Consider the following 13,762-nt stretch of genomic DNA (forward strand, 5'->3'; position numbering starts at 1 on the left):
ATTTCCTTCTCGGCTACCAAGGAAGAGCAATTTGTGATGACCCAAAAGACGCGATACCTGGTGATCGCTACGGGCTAAATGTCAAAACAGTCTTATTTGTTGCACGTGCAGGTTAATCTATTCCAATTCATCCTGTGGCATCTTCGTGTGAAGTCTTCCGCTCGTTAGTTTGGATGATTCATCCGATCATGATCTCTCTCGGTGTATTCGGGTTTTCATTTTGCAGTCGTGTGGTAATACTCCTGGTATTATCAAGTGATCATTTGTTAAGTTACATAGATCTTAGACTGAAGGGGTTGTTCCATGTATATTTCCGTTATTACTAAACTAAGTCTCATCACTCATTCCCGTATTTCCCTTCACCCAGTGTTGAGTATTTTGGAATAAATATATTGTTATTACATCACCTGATTGGTCTCTCTCTCTTCTACAAATATTTTCTATCACGTTAGACCAGGGGTCTTGAACGTATGACCAGCTGCACACATTTGACTGTCGAGATGATTTGACGCGGCGAGGGTGGAGAGGCTTACATAGTTACAGAATTCTCAGAACTGCTGAAAATAGACCCTAATGAAGAAATGCATTCCAGAATTGGTAAAATAAAATGATTTCAAAATTACATTTAGAATTAACGGGAGAAATGATTTAAAAATTAATGAGAGACAGAAATAATTTCAGAATGAATGAGGGGTAATTTCATAATTATTGGAAGAATATTTTTAGAAAATTAAATTTAAAATTATTATTCTTGACGTAAAATTATAATACTGTTATACATAATTTAAATAGTTTAATGAAAATATTTACAGAATTTTTTGTGAGCAATGTTTTCAGAACTAATGATAAATAATTTCGCAATTATTAAGAGACATAATATCATAATAATTTCATAATTATTGATGCTAATATTACTGGTTCAACCAAGAATGGGAATTTTACTGTAATATGCTCGTATTATCGTATACAAGGTGTATACCATGAATTCGTAAATATTTTCAAAAATCATAAATATTTAAGAAATTGGTATATTATCAATGCAGTTTGCGGAAAAGTTATTCTCACAAAGGGGAATTTTTTTTCAGTGCAGAAAAAAAAAATTAATTCAAATTTTGGTTGATAGAGAATGTTAATCAAAACAATGAGTACATGCAAATCAGAGTCCTACGAAAAGCATGAGTGCACGATTGACAGCTCAATCCCGAATTACTGATGTTTCCAATGTGTTGCAATGTTTCCAATATGTTGGCATGGATGGATAAAACACTGTTAGTAAAGTTGTTTTACCTCAGCTAACGAATAGTCGTCTGAAGCTTTATGAATAGACATAGAAGTTATTGAAGAAAGATTCAGATCCAAAAACTTGTTATTCGCTTACGTGCCTCGCACTCTATTCACAAAAATTTTAAGGCGACTGCCGGAGCCTTTGGGAAATTTTTTTTTTAAAAAGTCATTGTTGGATAAAATGAATGTGGTTTTGGTTTGGACATGGTATAAAATTAAGGAAATAAATGTTATTTCAGGAAATATTTTGTCAACGAAAATTTTACTGCCAATTTTATAGGTAAAGTTCGCATATTACCAAAACTACTGCAAGACATTGTGCACTAAAAACTACCGGTTCCATCAAGATATTTTTCACGCAAATTATTTCCCTGGCATTGTTCTAAGCAATGAACCAAAAGTTTCAGAGTACAGTAACACCTTTTTGAGATATGATTGCATGCATGAAAAAAAAATTGCACTTTTCTTCAAACATGCTTGATATTCTCAATTCAAAATCATGCAAATCAAAACCAAGCTTCAACCATATCGCTTAGTTTCTTGTTTATTGCATAGCCAGAACTGCTAACAATAAAGCGAGAAACAATCATAGAGACATTTTTGAATAATGCTTGAGAAGTTTAGTAAATTGCTTTTAGTTATTGTAGAGATAAAAATGAAACAGTTTTGGATTCTAGAATAACTCCAATGAGCACATAAATACAATTTCAAAATGTTTTGAGTATTTCGTCTTTTAAATGCAGAAATCAGCCTATATTATATTTTTCTTGCACTAAAAAAGCCCCTTCATAAAAACAACTTGTCGGGAACAACATTGAAACCAATTCCTTCAAGTTTTATGAATTTATAAATTATTTACAAATTTATGCAACACCCTGTGCTTCCCCGAAATGTCATTTTATATGAATGTGCAAAAAATTTATGTTTTCTTCGTTCATTAAAATGATATATACGTATGCGTATGGACGTACGAAAGTTCATCATAAACTTGACCAGATTTTTGCATACATCATATATTCACTTCTTACAATATATCCCCACTAAATATCAGAGAAATGATTTCTAGTGAGTAAATTTACTTCGATCATTATCATCTGACAAGTCACTTCGACAGCATGCACAATTTTAAAAATCAAAACGAAAAAGAAATGGTTGAAATTACAAATAATGTTTCTGGTTCAGCAGACACATAAAGTGAAAGAAGTTCTCTCGGGGGACACTGGAACATGAAATATAAAAGTAGAAGAAATTGGGATATAGGACAAGAAAGATAAAGGATATAAAAGAAATGGCTGAGACCAGCCAATGGAAAAGAAAAGGAGAAGAAAAGATTGATGGTAGCTCCGAGATGGAGAATTTTCAGATGATGGACGTGAAAAGATGGGAAAAGAAATAACCCTGATGGAGATGGATGACGACAGAGTGAAGACAGTTCCTGTTGTAGATGGAGAAACGTCCTGGGAGAATATCAGGAAATTAAACCTCGTTCAAACGATGTATTTTCCCGATCAAATCTAAGCTACTTTATAATGCTCCCAGATCATATAGCAATCTGTCTCTTCGCTGTATGAAGTCACATAAACGCAGTAGAATTTATGAATGAATCAGAAAAGTTTCAAGAGAATCCTGAAACTTTTTTTCCCGTTACCACTGTATGTTTCTAGTTTAAGAGGTGACGGTAGCAAGTATATGCCAACCGATTCAAAATATGTAATACGCGAATATCCTAAATACATATAGTAGATGAGAAGTTGGATACAATTCTTAAATCACGCAAGTCAGGATGCAATTTCGTTCGAAATGCAGGGAAGTAACAGCACGCACAGCATTTTACCGGCGAATCGGAGCATACTTCCAATTAGAAAAATAGTATATAAATTACGTGTGGACCTCGGATACGTCATTCACGATGCAATAGTATAGTTATTAGGATTACAACGACCGGTATTTCGAACTATCTAGAGATAAGAAATTGTTATTTTTACCAGTTTCTTGAAACAGTACCTATTCAGTCTCTGAGTCATTTTTGCAATAAAAACTCTTGCTGGAGCATCAATTTTTTTTTTAAATTTCGGACAAAAGGCCCTTTTAAGACCCGTGTTTTACTAAATTAAAAAGAGGTTTATATATGATTTTTGAGCTCTTCTACTTCGGTTCTAAATTTTCACTTTGCAGTTCACTGTAAAAATTTGAAGTATAACACGCTTGTGATATTCGCAAAGAGATTACATGTGCGGAATGAAGAAACGGGAACAGCCACCAAATCCTCAGCAATGTAAAACGCATACGTAAGACAGCTTTTCGATGCCTATCGCATTGTGCAATGAATGAATTCATTGTGTCAAAACATTATTGACACTCATTATATCGAGTAATAAAATTTCATAATTTTTTTGTCCGCGATTTCAATTTTGTGTGTACATGGTACTGAAGACCTATATTTTCTCTGCTCACCAACTGAAAAATTATTTTTTCATTCAGTTGATATCATAATTCGTTGTAAAATAATGACTCCTGCATCATCAAGCAAGATCCCTAGGCTGGGATCTTTGGTGGGGCTCAATCCATATTTTATTTATTGTGTGAATGAACAAAAAATTTGCAGGGCCGTCTTAAGAGCATTAATCCTAGAAAATTTCAACCGGATCTCATTTTTGTGAGGCCCCTGTTCTCTTGAGGCCCCCGGGTCCATGCTTTAAGACGGCACTGAAAATGAGTCGTCTTGCCCTCCGGGCTGTAGCCTGTCCGTGAATAAAATCGTGAAAAAAAAATTCCGTCGTGTGGTATTGTACCACGAATGCAATGCAGTATAAACGGAAAAATTCGTAGCAACGCTAAATGAATTGGATAACATACGACGATCGGCTTCTTCAAAAGTGTAGCTTCTAATAGGGTAATAGGGAAAAATAATCAGTGATTACCTTCATGACAGATGTTTTAGTAATCACCATGATAAGACATCTGTTCCCCAATAATAATGTTCGTATATGAGAAGACTGCCCATTCAGGATATTATGCAATCGTATTAGTTGAATATTTCATTAGCGGTCATTTTGACCGCTAAATAGAAGGACCGCCGACTCCAGCGGTCAAAATGACCGATAGAGCCGTTCCAGGTAGAACTTAATTTTACCACTCACCACTCAAGTAAGAGAAACCTAGAATATATTCACATACTTTAGGAATTTAATAGCCTCAAAGGTGAGAAAAGTCATGAAATTTCAATCACTTGAGATAAACTGTTCAAAGTGTAATTGCATGTCGAAGTAGCTTTGCGGTCAAAATGACCGCTTCCCTCACACATTCTTGCGTTAAAATAAAAAAAAGTAATAATAAAATAACTTTTTATATGGAAACTGTGCCCAAAAGCCTAATTAGAAAGTCATTGAAAAAATAATAATTAAATGCTGTTAAAGCGGTTTACCCGCATTCAATGCTGTTCCTTCCCAACTGTTCTCCGTTTTTCCAATTTGAATATCTCAGCTAATATCGCACTTAGAAACGTGGAATTTTTTCGTTTGCATCAGGAGGAGAAACAGGACGCCAATTTCATCAATTAGTAATGACGATAATTAATCGTGACAAAAACTCCCTTCGGATTTAGTATAATAGTAGAGAGAGAGACCGGAGATAATATATATATATATATATATATATATAATTATAATTAATTAATTAATCAACGATTTTGCTTTTATTGCGTCATAACTAATTAACGATTATTAATAACGATAACGACAATCCAACGCCACAAAACCTCCGTTGGATAACTAGTATTCCAGTAAAAATGCAAAATATCCGCAGCGTAGATTGATAACCCAATAAAGGGCGGTTAATTCCATATACGGCGCGATCTATGCGATGAGATTTTTTTTGCCAAGTTAGTGAAATTCGTATGCACATTCTGTAGACCACAGCGAATTTTGTGCAGGAATTTGTGGTAGTTCTTTGATGGACTACGACGACTACGATTATAATTTTTAGTCGTATTTTTTTGTTTTTGAGAACCTACTTGTTGAATTTATTAACCAAGAAATCCGAAAAAAATATTCGGTTTTATACAAACAAAAGAAAGCAATTTATGAAAGTTCTTAGTTCAGGGATGCACACGTAGAAACATTTTATTACGAATGTCTGAATTACTATATCCCTCAAAAACACAATTTTAAACCTCCCATTGTGAATTTACGAATTTTCTACCGTTCTGATTCATGTTTGATGTATTACTTGATGCAAAAAATACAGTGAATACACCGGTTTCGACTCCTTTACATATTTTCAAAAAAAAAAAAAAAACTATCGAACAACTTGAAAATCTATTTCAATCTAAATAAAGTTTAAATTTCTCAAAAAAAATTAAATTGTCTATAAAGTGAGAGCCTATTCGAACTTCCAGACATTAAACTTTCATGCCGCATTTGAAAAAGCATATGCATGTATGTATATATAGGTTAAAAAAACATCTTTTAAAGCTATTATTATAATGAGCTTTACACACCTCAGTGAAGCAATGCGAAACACAGAGGAAAAAGTCCTAAATTGTAATAAAAGCTGAAAGAAGAATTTGCATCGTATGTGATTTAATATGGTAAATTGAACAGCTCTTTGCTTTATTTTCAATAAATAACTAAAAATAGGAAATATATGGGAAAAATACGTATCAAAGTAGAATGAAATTATTATTTTCGCTTCGAATGCTTTCGGGTAAGTTCTATGTGTTGTTTTTTTCCTCTGTCTCCCTTGAAGAATGAGTATACTTACCAACTTTCCGATAAGATAAACAGATTTACCTTTAACGCACCTGCGAACCGCGAGTTCTTAAGAAACGTTCCATGGAGATGTAAGAAAATGCTTTCCAATCAAAGGATTTCTATTCCCTCCTCCCTCACTATGTGTGAGTATTTATGTGCTCGGAATATTCTTTTTACTAACTATGAGCTCGAATATTACATGCTTCATTGACCGAAATAAATGGAATATGGATACAGAAAGAGATTTTTGTGGAATTACCCCCTTCGATAATGAAAACAGTTTTGGTCTATATATAAAAGATAAAGTTAAATTTCTCTGAGTATGTTTTTAGCTAGTTTCAGCTTTTTTCTAAAAGTCCATATAAATTGATTTATTTTTGGTGTTGCACTTGCATCATGTTCTATACATACAGGTTGCGTTCATGAAAACGGTAGATGATATAGTTTACGTTATTTTTGTAAGTATAATTAATAATTTACCCGCTGGCTATTTCGGTTAGTTTTGATATTAGCCCACTGCAGAGAGAAATTGCTGATGCATTTATGTCAGGTAAGCTGGTATGCGAAATGTTTCTTAAACTGGGTTGGAGGATGGTACTACATATCGCAGGGAATATTCTCCAAAAAAAAGATCTAATTAGTACTCGTTTGCTCAAAATGACTCAGCTACCTTGCTTTGATGTAGCAGTTAAAACCATTTGAAAAGTTTTGGTGGAAGTACAGCTGAAAATCTAAATAAAAATGATAGTTTTTCGACCACGTGTTTGACCAGTTACTTGGGTGTTTTTCAATTCAAAAAACACCAATCAATCATCAATCGACGTTTGTGAGTCAAAAAGAAGTATAACTGTAGTGTCAGGGTTCATTCGGTGAAACTGTTACAGCTGGCGACTCGTATTTGTGGATTGACTTCAATTGAAAGAAACTGTTGTGTTGGGATTGGCCACTGTTCATATGACGGGACTGATCAGTTGTTAAGAGTTCAGCTGAATAAACAACTGTCCTTTAATTAAGGAAGTGGTAACGGAAACTGGTTGGTGCCAAATCATAAATTTTACCTGAAACTAGAGGGCTCGGTCGATTGCCCTCAAAATAATGGTTTACATTTTCCGACCGGCAACAAACCGATTGCTCTCAGTATGGTTTATGTCATTGTAGGTGATGGAGGAGAGGGTGAAACGTCTCATTTTCTTGTTTCATACATGTTTTTTAAGTTACCAGTAAGATTTGTGCATTTTGATTAAGAAATTGGAAAAGCGATCAAAAATACGTTGATAAAATTGAATTGAATTGAATATTTTTGTTTGAGCAGTAGCTAATACGTTGATAACGTGCCAGAAAGAAAGTTTTTCGTAGCTTCCTCTGTCGTTGACTTAAACATTAGATTGTGGATTGATGAATATTTTTTGTAGGATAATTTTTATTTCTTCTTTCGGAAAAATTTAAGTACCAAAATATTATTTCAATAAAATTTATTAGAGACAAACTTACTCAAACAGAAGTTTTATGCAGTCAAATACTGGTTCATATTTTTTAAATGCTGTTATAATGAATAAATTTTGTACGATGTTTTTGACTTCGATAATATTTCTTAAATCCATTAATTCTGAAGTCTGGGAAATCAATTTCTCATAAATTTACAGAGAATACTTGATTCTTTTGATTGGTCGCACCATTGAAAATAACGAATTTACAATGAAATATCGGTTAAAATGATGTTTCTTCTCCCTACATGAGCTTTAAGCAAAGAGTGATGAACGATGTTTTGCTTGCTGTCCAAGTATGATAATCTGTCTAATAATAATTTAAATTAAGGGTTATGAAATCAAGAAGTCAGGGCAAACGACTTATCTTTCTAAAGTTGAGGTGAAATAACCGACACAATTTTTTCTGAAAAAAGGGTGAGGACAATCGAACTACATCAGTAATTGTCGATTTCAAGATAAAACAAACCACCTAACGAACTCCAAATCTAGTAGATGTTAGTGGCGCGTTGTCTCTTCTATCATTTCTAATAAGAAACGTAGCCAGTGTAGAAAATATATTAGACGAATTATCAAGGTGTAGAGACATTTCGCGATGCAAAGCAAAAACCACGGATCAAAATTTCTCTTTTTGACTATTCTTATCACTCGCACCAGCACTGACGAGATACCTCACTTTCATAGAAACCATTTAGTTTAGCAACAACAAGCCCAGATATTTTTCTCGATAAAACAAATTTCCCTGCATCCCTCACTTTGCGCTTTTTTAAAAATAGGAAGAAACCTTACTTCATAAAATAATTATACGACACTTTAGAGGAGGTTTAGTATTATCTGCTATGCACATAAATGATTAATAAAAGAAGGACAAGTAGAACCATATAAAATTTATATTGTGGAACCGTTCATGAAACATTGTAGGTAATAATAATGTGAATATGTATCGAAACTTACTACCATTGTTTCTTCCGGAATATTTTTTATTATCTTTTCTTTATTTTAATCACGAGAATTCACATGCACGATTATGTTTTCAGACGATATGAAAGAAACGCACTTATACAAATGAATATTTCTTTTAATGATACTTGTGTATAAGAAAGAAAAGACATGGTTTCTTATATAGAAATTAAGTAATGTTACAAATTAAATATATAAAAAAGAAAACTTTTCAAACTATCCAAATAAAACAGATGTTGAAAGTTCTACTTTTTTAGGATCAGTTTCCTAGTTTCGGTGTCAGTTCTTCAATCCATTTAGGGCGCTAACACTCCCCACAGCAGTTTTTTTTACTGGAAAACAATTTCGGAAATGCACTATCTCTATTTGGCAAACCTCTAGAATAAAAAAAACCAAACAAAATACCTGATAGAAGCGAAAAGGCTATTCCAACTTAAGGAAATGAACATCTTGTTTCGTTAACTGCAATGCACGTATCGCCAAGTAAGAGGACTACTAGTTCTGTTGATTGAGATATAGTGGCAATGGTTTGGCAGCAGAAACTCTGGATCGGTCTTATTCTCAATCGATTCGTTTCTTGTCCAAAGCTTACCCTCGATGCATTTTTCGTAGCTCTGCATTCAAGGATATCGGACGGTTATCGGCACTTTCTTCTACTTTTCCGTTCTTCTTCTTTCCTTAGTGATAAGGATAAGAAAACGGAAGAGAAGATGACACGGACTCTTACTTGGAATCTAGGGCAATCAACCGAAAACAGTACAAGAACATTTTGGTGCCTTGTTGCTCTAATTATTGAGCCGAGCGAACACAGCTGAAGTGATATTAGTCGACATTATTTGCTATGACGAAATAAATTGCATAATAGATATCGACATTTAATTGAGTTTGTAATGTACACTTGGTAAAATTTACACTTTGCAATTTGCACTTGGACCTCTGTTTGTGAATGCCGATTGTGAAGATGAGGTGTTGTGAAAGAGAGAACTTTTCTCTAGTATACTGCAATACTTCATGTCTCTTAACAATATTATGTATAAAATATCAGGGAAGTGAATAATTCCTTTACTTTAGTGAGATATTTATGAATTTGCATAGCTTTAGAATAGATAAACGATCTATTCAAAACATCTTGAATGAATTCTGTCATTTACTTGCGCCATTTTGCGTGGCTGGAAATTGCATATCAAAGATATCGCTCACTTGCATAGGTTTCACTGTAGCTCAATATACACTCCAAGGAAGAAAAATGCTCTTATAGAGTAGAAAAAAAATGTGGAAAAATATTCCTTATGAAACAAAATCAAAAACTTACATCACGTTATACATCTCACAAATCAAGTAAAAGTATAAACTCGTGCAAAAGTATAAACTTTCTTGTGAGCGGTTCTATCTATCTATCTATAAACTCGTAGCTATCGAAAACGCTTACAACCTGATACTACCATGTCACAGAGTGGCTTACGTAGGAAATAAGAGCACAAACAAGCGCGGTTTCGACAAGGTGTAGTATGCTATGATTATTAACAATGACAGCATACTATATATACCTAGGTACAAGTTATGTTGTAGAGGTATGGTTCTTTCTTTCGACACTTTTTCAATCTACTAGGGTAGTGATGGGGCAAACTACGGCCCGCTAAATTTGTTCCGGTGAAAAAGTATCGATACACACAACACAGTAAAGTTATGGGCTGACCATAAAAATACGGGAAACAGAAAATCAGGATCCATACGGGATATCACGAACTATAGCCAAAAAATTGTCCAATGCAAGTAAAAATACCAATTACAGCAAAAAAATTGTCAAAGGAGAGTAAAGTTGCCAAATATCGCTAAAATTGCTGAAAAATCACCAATGGCAGGAAGTAGGAGATTTCATGCAATGGGTGAAAATTTATAATTCACCAAACATACATGTTTGTCAAATATGTGAGAATATGTTTATACGACATGATAAATTTGACTAAGTCATGGAAAAAAAATGTAACTTTTTAGTTTGAAAGTTCCAGCAAACGTTATTGAAAATAAGAGAGTAAACGTAACACTTTATTCAAAAAAAGTTGAAACGTCCAAAACTATGGAAATTCAACATGAGATTATTTGGTTTTAAAACTCAATGTACATCATTCCTTTCCTGTTTTACAGATAAATCCTAAACACAATGGTATAAAATATTATTTGATTTTAAAGTCATGATACCATGTTTTTAAATACCAGTGAGTGCAAATATCGTAGATAATAAATGCAAGAAATATAACGGAAAGGCCATTTCTCCCAAACGAACAGCACTAATACTAACATTATAAGCGCACAAATTATAAGTTAAGATCGGATATGAGGAATACGAAATTAAAAATTTAAAATGAATTCATTCACTTGAGAAAATGATGCGATAGGGAAATATTTTCAAAATTAAATAACTATTTAAATGACAACACTCTTTTGTTCACGATGTCCAATTCCGCTACCCTTTCTTTCACGAAGAATATCAAATAAAATTTATCCACTTCAATGTAGACACGAAAACAGCAATTTGCAGATAAGAATACTTATTTTTATAATGAACGTATCGTTAAAAGTAAAATAAATAGCGTAATAGTTAGTTAATATACCTTTCTTTTTTTTTCCTAGAAATGAAAGGAAAATCTTGTGGTGTAAGTGATAGATGCATCTGGTGTCTTCCGCTCTAATTACGCCGCTAACGTTTTTATAGAGCGTTTTCGGTTCCAACGTCGCTCGTTAATGTTGTATTAACTGCATCAAATCTATTTAGAAAATGGAACACTTAAAAATTAATATAAAAATTCCACACTTGGTAGAGAAAAAGCACACATGTATGTACATCATTTTTTTTTTTAATACACTGTGGTTTATTTAAAGGAAAAAGGTCATTAAAAGAAGAAAAAAAAACGAAAACACAGAAACAGCGAAAGTGGAGTTACGTGGTATGCTCGAGATGGTGTTCTTTCAACATTTTTATAGCTTGCTCAAACAAAAATCATCCTCGCCCTGCCTATAAGAGTTTTACAAAAATTTTAACTACGTAATCTTGGAACCCATTAAACGCGGTTGCTTTTGTAGGCAGGAAAATTACCATCACATTAAAGCTATAATTTTCTTTTCGTTGAGATGGAAAACTCATAGAAAAAGAAATATATATATATATATATATAGAAAAAAAAAATTACATTACATGGAAGTGTAACTGGTAAAAAATTACATTAAAATGTTAATAAAGAAGAAATCATTCAAAGAAAGAAAGATTTATTCTTAGTTACTTCATACTAATAATATTAATTGCCTTGTAGATTGAGATATCTTATCAGTAACTCATGGGAAGATTTTGAGGGGAAAAAAAAACAAAAATATGGAGAACGTGTATATTTTTGTAAAAGATGGAGTAGAACTGCATGAAAAAAATTGTTTCGTGAATCCTCGGGGACAGAAATATTCCCTGTTTTTTAAAATTTTTCATTTTCCGCCTTGTTGTACAACTTATTTCCTGCGTACCATTTGTGTTAATGATCCCATTTAAATGCTGGTAAAAGGAAAGAAAATGAAGGTTAATAACGAGTTTGTTTTTTTTTTCTACCTCTAGAGAATAGGTACCTTACAAAATTGTATTGTTCTTGTAGAGAAATAAAACAATCCTTTTTTTGTGTCTAAAATATCATTTGTTCAAGCAAATAAAACCCATGAATTATATTTCGGACAATTTTCCGGTTCAGTATTTTTCTTATCATAAAAGAGTGTATATTTACATGAAATACTTAATAAGTTGCCGTGAGAATATATTTCTTTAAAAGATAAAAATATGAACGGAATGACATTGGTAAAAGACTTAGGATAATTTGTGTTTATGAACCGATATATCTGAATATGTATCTTTTAATTTTACCTACGTAATCTTGGAACACATTAAATGGGATTTCTTTTGCAGGCAGGAAAATTACCATCACATTTTCTTTCCGATGAAATGGAAAACTCATAGAAAAAAAGAAAAATGTACAGAAAACAAATTACTTCACAGAAGTATCTAGTAAAATATTACATTAAAAATTTAACAAAGAAGACAAAAAAAATCATGGAAGGAAAGAAATTTATTCTTAGTTACTTTATAGTACTATCAATTGCCTTGTAGATTGTGATAGCTTATCAGTTACTCATGGGAAGTTTTTGGGAAAAACAAAAAATACGAAATATAGAGAAAGTATATTTGTAGAAGATGGAGTACGACTGCATGAAAAAATTTGTTACGTGGATCCTCAGATGGGAAAATATTTTAATTTTTCTTGATTTTGTATTTTTCGTTTTGGCCTACAACTTATTTTCTGTGTACCATTTGTGTTAATGGTCCCATTTAAATGCTGGTAAAGGAATGAGAAAATAAAGGCTAATAACGTTTTTCTCCCCCTTCCCTCTAGAGAGTAAATACCTTACAATATTGTATTGTTTTTGTAGAGAATTAGATACTTTCTTTTTATGTGTAAAATATAATTTGTTCATGCAAATGAAACTTATAAATTATATTTTGGAAAATTTTGCGGTTCAGTACTCTTTTTATAATAAAAAGTGCGGATTCACATAATGCTAAATAAGTTCCCGTGAGGATATATTTCTTTAAAAATAAAAATTATACTAAAAGAAACACCAATATAAAAGTCTTTAGATAATTTATTTTAATGAATCGTTGTATCTGAATATGAAATTTTAATCTCTATGTTATATGATGAATTTCCTGCAAGTGAGCTATTTCATAACAATCTTGACACATTTCACAATATCGTCATTTGGAATTTTTCACAACTCCTTCAGTTGAAATTTTTTCAACTCTTTTAGTGGTATGTTTCACATTGAGCTTTATCTTTGCCTTTATATATCTCTCTGCAACTATAAAATTGAAATATGAAAGTGATTTTGTTATTTAAGTGATTTTTTTTTATATAAATTTGCTGATGTGGTAACAGACATAGAATTTCTATGCATTTTTATAACAAAAGCAGCGTTTCTTATAGGATATCACGGAATTTTAAATCAATGAAGTTATAATTAAAAAAATATATATTTACATGTTATTAACGATTTGTATCACTAACTTTTGAATTTTAATTGTATTGAGTTATTAATAAATAAATGAACTTGATAAATTTAATATTGGAGTAATTATTTTTGCAATAATATGAACGAACGTACACATAGAAAAATTGACATCTTTTCTCAAAATTACTGCCAAAACTAATTTCTCAAGAAAAGGAGCAAAATGTTTCTTATTCATCCACAGTA

This window comes from Pholcus phalangioides, unplaced genomic scaffold (genome assembly GCF_987345545.1).
Source record: "Pholcus phalangioides strain wild (caught in Gottingen) unplaced genomic scaffold, Ppha-v1.0 ptg000015l_1, whole genome shotgun sequence".
NCBI classification, from domain to species: Eukaryota; Metazoa; Arthropoda; class Arachnida; order Araneae; family Pholcidae; genus Pholcus; species Pholcus phalangioides.